Genomic DNA, 9,499 nt, shown 5'->3' on the forward strand with positions numbered 1-9,499 from the left:
TGATAGTTGAAACGTGTCCTTGGGTTTTTTCCCTTTGTTAGGTATACTTACACAAAAATGTATGAGTTTTTCGCTTATTCAACAGTCTCACAAATAAACATTTCCTAATGAATTTGTTTTCAGAAACAATTTATTTTCAATTCCCTGATAGCTTACATATAGAAAGCCAATGACCAAGTTTATGTTCACATTCACTGTGTACAAACAAGCAGCTAATACTGCTAAATATGTGTCTCTTGTATTAATACTTGATCTCATTAGGTGACACGCAGTAATAACAACATTGCCGAGCTTCAGAGCTGGTTCAAGCCCCAGAAATGCTTCCGGCTAAGACCTTAGGCTTATCTCATTCCCCCTTGAACCTCAGTTTCATCATCAGTGAAGTGGAAATAATATCACACCTGTGTCACACAATTCTTGGGAGAGATAAAAGACATACTTTTTATGGAACAGTTTTATGAAATTCAAAGTCTTGTAGAAAATGTATTTTTTCTTAGTGTAATTCTTTCAAGCGATAGCTGTATGAGGCAAGAATATTCAATCTGTGCTGTGCTGTTCCCCAAGGGTCATGTTTCCATTGTGCTGTTCCCGTGACAAACAAGGGTCATGTTTCCATGTTACCAATAAGGAAGGATAAAAGCCTATGACATGAAAGAGGGTGGGAATCTGAAACGGTGGAACAATCATCCTAAGAAATATGGCCTATAATTCTTGGAATTAAAGGACCTTAGAGATGATCTAGTCTAGCTCCTAATTTCTCAGTTAAGAAAACAAGACAGGTGGTGTGGAGAAGATGGGCCTTATTTTCAGCAGTGCAAGAATAAAGACCAAAGCAAAACCATAGAAAATGTTTTATTTTCTTCAGCCAGCTATTTCCCTACACTATGCTGTCTCATTATAGGACCAAATATCACATTCTGTGGGTGATGGCAGGGCACCCGTGGATGATGCAGCCTTGGAGAAGTCACTCAGGGACTCTGAGAGATAGAACGGTGATATAGTTTGGATATGTGTCCCCTCTAAATCTCATGTCAAATTGTAGTCTGCAATGTTCGAGGTGGGAAGTGAATGGCTCATGGGGATGGATTTCTCATGAATGGTTTAGCATCATCCTCTTAATGCTGTCCTCGCAATAGTGATCTCGCAAGATCTGGTTGTTTAAAAGTGTGTAGCAGGCCGGGCATGGTGCTCACACTTGTAATCCCAGCACTTTGAGAGGGCAAGGCGGGCGGATCACAAGGTCAGGAGATCGAGACCATCCTGGCTAACAGGGTGAAACCCCGTCTCTACTAAAAAAATTAAAAAAAAAAAAATACAAAAAATTAGCTGGTGGTTGTGGCACGTGCCTGTAGTCCCAACTACTTGGGAGGCGGAGGCAGGAGAACCACTTGAACCCAGGAGGCAGAGGTTGCAGGGAGCCGAGATCACTCCACTGCATTCCAGCCTGGGTGACAAAGCGAGACTCCATATCAAAAAAAAAAAAGTATGTGGCATCTCCCCATCTCTCTCTTCCTCCTATTTTCGCCATGAGACGTACCTGCTCCTGTTGTACTTCCCACCATAAGTAAAAGCTCCTCAAGGCTTGAGGCCTTCCCAGAAGCCAAGCACATGCCGGCACCATGTTTCCTCTATAGCCTGGAGAACTGTGAGTCAATCAAACCTCTTTTCTTGATAAATTATCCAGTCTCCGGTATTTGTTTATAGCAATGTGAGTACTATACAACTGGCTCTGTAATCAAACCTGTTATACTGACTCCTTTACAAAATCACCACCAAGTGTCCACTATCCTCTCTATACCTCTGGCGATGGCACACTCAATGCCCGTCTAGACCATCCTGATCTCATTTTCAAACACATTTTTTAAATGAGAACGGATGCATGTTTGCTGTTGGCCTCTGTCTACCCTCTCTCTCCTACTTGGCTGAGACCCAGGCTGCTAGGATAGACTCATCCAGCCGATATATTCACACCTGCCTGGGGCTGGACTTGGGAATATGCTGGAAAGCAAAACAAATAGAAAGCCTGTGAAAAGGGACAAACATCAAATAAGTCATTACAGAATTAGTTACTTCATTGAAGTTGTAATGGGAATTCTAAAAGAAAAGAACTAGATGCCTTACATGAATGTAACAAAGGGATCAAACATAGGCTTGGGGTCAGAACAGAGTTCCCCAAGAACGTGGTGATCGAGCAGACCTTGATCCAGTGAAGTTAGATGAGTGTGAAAAGGAGAGTTCCAAGCTAAGAAAATTGCTGCCGTGAAGGCCTTGAAGAAAAAGAGCCCAGAGAGTTCTGGGCAAGAAAGGAAGGTCAGTGTGGATGGAGCAGAGTGCAGAAGGTGGGGTGGGAAGAGAGGTCAGGAAAGCTACCCCATACATCACTCAAACATTTTACAAGGATTTCCTCCTTTGTTTTTCAAGCTTGTCTATAATCCCCTTAAGCAGGTTGCCCGAAAAGAGTGTAAGGGTTATGAACACCAACTGCATTTCAGACTGTGTAGATACAGTTAGTGTTACTAGCTGTGAGACTTTAAAGTGGTTCTGTATTTTTCTCTGGATCTTCACCTATAACTGGTCCTAATAGTAGTATTCACTCCTAGTGTCTTGAGAATTAACTGAGTTCATATTCACAAAGTTTCTAGAACAGCGTCTGGCATATAAGAAGTGTTACCTAAGACCTACTTATTACTATAATGGGGCAATGGCCTGGCTCCTAGTTTTTCTCTAGCTTCTTAGTCTATGTCAATTCAGGTTCTCTGGGAAGCAGACAGACTGGGTAGGGAGAGCTTCTGGTGCAATACCCATCTGAGGAAGTCTTAGAGGACCAAGCTCTAGAACAGATTCCCTGAGCAGAAAAGGTCAGGTTCCAGTAATATTGCCATGTTTAGTGTGCTGAACATAAAGATGAAATTTAAAAGTTGAAGTTTGAAAGCTGGTTCTACCAGAGGTTATGATTTGAATGTTTATGTACCCCTAAAATTCACATGTGGAAATCTTAGCCTCCAAGGTGATGGTATTAGGAGGTGAAGCCTTGTGGATGGTGATTAGGAATGGGATTACGGCTCTTAGGTCTTGGGCCTAAGGGAGTATGTTTCTCCTTTACATTATGTGAGGACACAGCAAAAAGATGCCACCTATGAGCCAGAAAATGGGTCTTCGCCACACCCCAAATCTGCCTATGTCTTCATTATGGAATTTCCAGCACCTAGAACTGTGAGAAATAAATCTCTGTTGTTTATGAGGTACCCAATCTATGATATTTTATTATAGCAGCCCAAAGGGAGTAAGACAGAGTCCAGGGAGTGCACATACACTGTTATAGCTTCTCAATCATTGAGTAGCTCCCTCCAGCTCCCTGACCCTCCTTTGAACCTCCCAGACTCTCAGCTGAATTACACTGTCTACTGTCCCCTGGCCCTCCTGGTCTATTTGCCTGATATGAACTCTTCCGTGGTGGTCCCTGTCTCCACAAACAATGCTTCAAAATAAAACTTTCTACCTTCAGGTGCACTCTCTGCCTTTAGTCCTCTTTTCATGGGCATCTGGGGCCTTGTATTTCCAAAATTTGGCAGCCTATTTGAGATCTGCAAATAGTAGTCTTGTGACAATGAGACAGTAGAAGAGCACCGACTTCAAGTAGACAGAAGTTTGAAAGCTGGTTCTACCATTTATTAATTGTGTAAGTCTCTAGACTTCACTCACTCTTAATATCTCCATCTGTAGAATGGAACTAATCCTACCTTTCATGATTGCACTAAGGATTGAATAAGATAATGTATGTGATAATTCCCAGCACAGTGACTAGTGTGTAGCAAATGCTCAATCAATATTGTTTTTCTTTCCTTTCTTCTTTCTGACATTCTCTCTTCTCCAAGTTAATCACCTTTATTTTCTTCTTGGTTTTCAGGTGCTCTCTTCATTTTACATTGCTCCTCTAATGAAGTTCCAACTCATAATAACCTTAAAGAGGTTATTTGTAAAGCAGAGTGCAATGCCTACTCTGCACTGTTGTGGCGTGACCACCACGAAATAACTGATGATTATCCACCAACACCCGTCTTCAATGGTCCCCATTAAATCTAAGATAATATTCAAACTCTTTAACATGGGCTTTGTCAGGCATTTCACTCCACCTGGATTTCTTTTCCTCTCAAACATCTCCTGGCTCTGCCCTTCAGTTCTCAGTCACTTTCGCCAGAGAGGTCTACTCTCACCTCCTAATCTAAGTCTCATTATACCCTTTCCCTGCACTCTGTTCTTTTTCCTTATAGAACTTCTCAAGCTTTACAATTCTATACTATTTCTATGGCTACAATTGTTTAATGTGTATTTTCCCAAAAGGCATTAAACTGCAAAAAGCCAGGTACTATATTGTATCTGGAGTATTCAGCATAGAATAGACAAATGGATAAGACTGTTGAATGGATGCATGATTTATTTCTCTCCATTCAAACCAAGATTATGTTCTCTTTTTTGGCAAATTCATCTCACTGCTGATTCGTATTCTGCTTCTTGGTCACCATAATTTCTAAGGCCGAAGTTTGAAAGCTGGTACCAGTCCATGGCCTGTTAGGAACCGGGCCACAGAACAGAAGGTGAGCAGTGGGCGAACAGGCAAAACTTCATCTGTATAGCCTCTTTCTATCGCTCTCATTATCACCTGAGCTCTGTCTCCTGTCAGATCAGTGGTGGCATTAGATTCTCATAGGAGCATAAACCCTATTGTGAACTATGCATGCAAGTGATCAAGATTGCATTGTCCTTATGAGAATCTAAGAGTGGATGATCTGTCACTGTCTCCCATCACCCCCAAATGGGATTGCTAGTTGCAAGAAAACAAGCTCAGGGCTCCCAGTGATTCTACATTATAGTGAGTTATATAATTATTTTATCATATACTACAATGTAATAATAATAGAAACAAAGTGCACAATAAATATAATGCACTTGAATAGTCCCAAAACCATCCCCCAATCATGATCCATGGAAAAATTATCTTTCACAAAACTGGTCCCTAGTGCAAAAAAGGTTAGAGACCACCATTGAAAGCCTTTTTCACATCTAGCAAAGCTAAGTTATCATTATTTATATAGCTATGTATAGCTATGTGTGTGTTTACATGTGCACATGTGTGCATGTTTAATACAAGCAAAGGTATTTTAGGTAAATAATGGTTTACCATGGTTTGGGTATATTTGGGTAAATAATGGTTTTCAGGTCAATTAAAAGGGATATTGTGTGTGTGCATGTAAGTGTGTCAGAGAGAATAAATAGCATATTGACAAAGTCACCTGGGTTAAATCATGCAATGCCTGATAAGCAGTGTGAGCCAATGGATAATATTTCATATGCAATGATAGAGTGAAGAGCCAATGGCTTTATTTGTGATCCAAGAAGTAGGGTCATGAGAAGGCAATCAGGACCAGAGTAGGAAGATCATCAGAAAATCCCAAAGCTACAGTCCACAGTGGGGCTCAGACCTTAAGAACCAAGAAACTTGTCCTAAAGACACAGAAACAGAAATGGAGCCTTGTGTTAGGCTTGATCCTGTCAACAATGGGGAATCAGTGAAGGCACTAGAGAGTGATGGTCCCAAATATGGTGGAGAAAGAGCCCAGTGAGAACGAACCTAGAGAGAATAGGGAAGGGAGAAGCTGAATCTGGGAGACCAGCTTGGCATTTATAGTAACAATCTATGCTGGAAGAAGATGACAACCTTTGAGAAAACATAATGAGTTCATTATAGGACAAACTATAGAAGACTCATTAGAGTGTGAGTGAATTGCAGGACATGCTGAAAGGCTGACTTCAAGGGACTGGGAGACGGAAAAAGAGGGTGCAATCAGGGAGGAAGGAGGAAGCGAATGACCAAGAGAGGAATGTCAAAATGCAGAAATGTTTGATCTCTTCAACATTATGGAGAAGATGAGCAAAGTTTGCACTGAAAAAAAGGATGCAAGATTTGGAATTGTGTTGGTCCCTGGTGATCATGGATAGAGCAATTTTATAGAAGGTGGCAGGGCCAGACCATATTGTGGGTGGACGATGCATTGGTGGGAGGTAAGGATGTGAAAGCAGATACATGATGTGGAGCACAGTGGAAACCATGGCTTGGCTTTGATTTCCTCCAGCCATGTTTGCTTAACCTTTTCCAGTCTTCTTCATACTTTCTAACAGTTTCACTACATCCTGAATTTTCTCTACAATTCTTTTTCATGCTGTCCTTTGATATATGGTCTTTATTCTATCTTTGCTACAGCCCTTTTTACTCCTTGACTCCTTCCCTCTTGGGATCCTCTATAAGTTTACAGTCAGAGTTGCCTGTTTGATTGTTGCTTCACTTTTTCTTTCCACTTTCCCTGCTCCGAGTGGCATGTTGTAGAAACATAGCTAGTCATTCTCTGAAATTCTTAAATCAGCTTTTCCAAAGTCCAGGGACATACCTTGAGTTTCATCAGCCACGCACATAACCTTACTTTCAGAAGACTTCCTGCTAGCATTCCTGAGAATGTCTGTCATGCAGAACAAGTGGTATCTTGCCTATGTCCCTTTGCTACTTAATCTTTATACAAGAGTATATAAAGATACCTGTGTATCAAACCTGTACTGTGTGCACATGTACCCTAGAACTTAAAGTATAAAAATAAAAAAATAAAAATAAAAAATAAATAATTAACAAAAGATACATTTGTGGCAATTATCATGTTAAAATCAGCATATAAAATAACATTAAATCTGTAGACCACATAGGGATGACAGGTCATTTCAGTCTGTGACTGCCTATCTTGTTCGACTATGGATACTAAGAAAGAGAGAAGTCACCTCCCTTCCTTTCTCCACTTGGAATGTTTCTGAAATTAGTACTGCTCACACAATCCCAAAAAACTCATAGAACTCTTTCTTGCTGGGAGCACAAGCTCTGCATGCTACTTCAGGTCTCACTAAGATTTTTGCTACATGCCAACCTCTAGGCTGTAGCATACGCTTAGTATTAGAGTGGATAATGTAACAAAAACTTGGACTCACTCACAGAGAACTGCCATACTTTTTTTTTTTTGCTTATTACTTCTTGCTTAGTCATTATTTCTCGAATCTGATAACGAATGTATTAGGCTGGTGCAGAAGTAATTGCGGTTCTTGCCATTGAAAGTCATGGCAAAACCCACAAATTAATCTTTTGCACCAATATAATACAATTACCAGGATTAGCTGGATGCCCAGATTCCTCATCTAGAAAGGCATGGTAGCTTTCTCCGAAGTCTCTGTGTGAGTACATCCTGCATTGATCAAGATATAAAATGAAGTTTGATAAGGATGCCAAGACCATTTAAAAGTGAAAGAATAGTCCTTTAAACAAATGCTCCTGGTTAAACTAGATATCTGCATGCAGAAGAATAAAGTTGGATTTCTATGTCACACCATATACTGTGCAAAAATTAACTCCAAATGGGCAAAAGACCTAAATGTAAAGGCTAAAGCCATAAAACTCTTAGAAGAAAATATGAGAGTTAATCTTCATGACCTTGAATTAAGCAAGCCTTATTAGGTATGATACCAAAAGCACAAGCAACTAAAGAAAAAAATAAAGTGGACTTTGTCAAAATGAAAAATATTCGTGCTTTAAAGAACACTATCAAGTACATGAAAAGACAATTCACAGATTAGAAGATATTTGCAAATCATATATCTGATAAGAGACTTGTATCTACAATATAGAAAGGAGTCTTAGAACTCAATAATAAAAAACAAAAACCCCATTAAAACTTGATGAAGGATTCCAATAGACATTTCTCCAATGAAGATATACAAATAGATAATAAGGCACATGTAAAAATGTTCATCATTAGCCATCAAGGAAATGCAAATGAAAGCTACAGATAAATACAACTTCATACCCATTAGGATGGCTTTAATTTAAATGACAGACAGGAACACGTGTTGATGAAGATGAGTAGAAACTGGAATCCTCTTACATCGCTGATGAGAATGCAAAAAGATGTCGCTGCTTTGACCAACAGCCTGGTAGTTTCTCAAAAGGTTAAACATAGAGTTGCCATTCAACTCAACAATTCAACTCATAGGTATATACCCAAGATAAATAAAAACATATGTTCACGCAAAAAGCTGTACACAACTGATTGTAGAAGCATTATTCACAATAGCCAAAGAGTGGAAATAATCCAAATGTCCTTCAACTGATAAATGGATAATCAAATTGTGATGTATTTTATTCAGCCATACAAAGAGATGAAGTGCTGATACATGCTACAATATGGATAAGCCTTGGAAATACTATGCTAAGTGAAAAAATCAGACAGAAAAAACAAAAAAAAAACAAAAAAACCTGCAATGTGTGATTCTACCGATACAAATCTCCAGAATAGGGAAATCCATAAAGACAAGTTAGTTTATGTTTAGGGCAGAGATGACCAGCTTAGAGAGTGATAGCTAAAAGCTGTGGGCTTTTTTTTTTTTTTTTTTTTATGGGGGAGGGTGTGGTGAGGAAAAAAATGTTCTGGAACTAGATAGAGCCGATAGTTGCACAACTTTTTTATTAATACACTAGAAACACTGAATTGTAAAATTTAAAATGATGAGTTTCACATATCATTCATCTGTTATGTGAATTACACCTTAATTTTAAAATGTTAAGATGGAGGAGAAGAAAGGGGAGGAGAAGCAAGAGGGGAGAGGAGGGGGAAGGATAGGAAGAAGAAGGAGAAGAAAAGGGAGAAATTAGAGTAAGAAAAAGAGGAGGAGGAGGAGGAGAAGTAGTAAAGTAGAAAGTAGTAAAGGAGGAGAAGCAGGACAATAACTTCCAATTTTGCAGAAAAAGTTCCAGGAGGTAAGTTAGCTACTTTGCCAGTAAAGATTATGTTCATTAAAACTCCAGATTTGACAGATCCTTTCAACCCACCAACAGGTGGCAGGGGATATCTTATGGTGTCCCCATCAGCTGTAACATCATTACTAACATACTTAACATTGAGCTTTTGAACCATAGATGCTGTACCTTGCATTTGGACAGATACTCCATGTGCCCAAGACCAGATGATGTGTGCTGCACAGTTTTTTAAAATTATAATTCAAATCTGGAAAGCATTTTAAAGATTGTTATCATCATGATCAATTACTACAACTAAATTTGATACAGTATACAATAAATATTTATTGGATGGGGGTGGCCTCTCTCTCTCTTACTCTCTCTCTTTGGATTTCTCTAACCTTGAATTTTATCTGTCTTATGGCTTTTATTTCACCCTATCTTGTTGTATGCTGTTTTCATGTCTGGATTATCTCACTGAGAGATTATCAGTTCTTTAGTGCAGGATCATCTCTGTATCCCTCATGCCTAGCACAGGGCTAGCCAACAGTATCCTGTACTCAGGTGATGTTTGTTGGTAAATGAATCAATGAACCTCTAATTCCATTTGGAACTGGACAGAGTACACATATAGGGAATTTTTCTCCAAATAATTTCAACTTTCATTTTAGATTC

This window comes from Mandrillus leucophaeus, unplaced genomic scaffold, assembly GCF_000951045.1.
Source record: "Mandrillus leucophaeus isolate KB7577 unplaced genomic scaffold, Mleu.le_1.0 Scaffold76, whole genome shotgun sequence".
Taxonomy (NCBI): Eukaryota; Metazoa; Chordata; class Mammalia; order Primates; family Cercopithecidae; genus Mandrillus; species Mandrillus leucophaeus.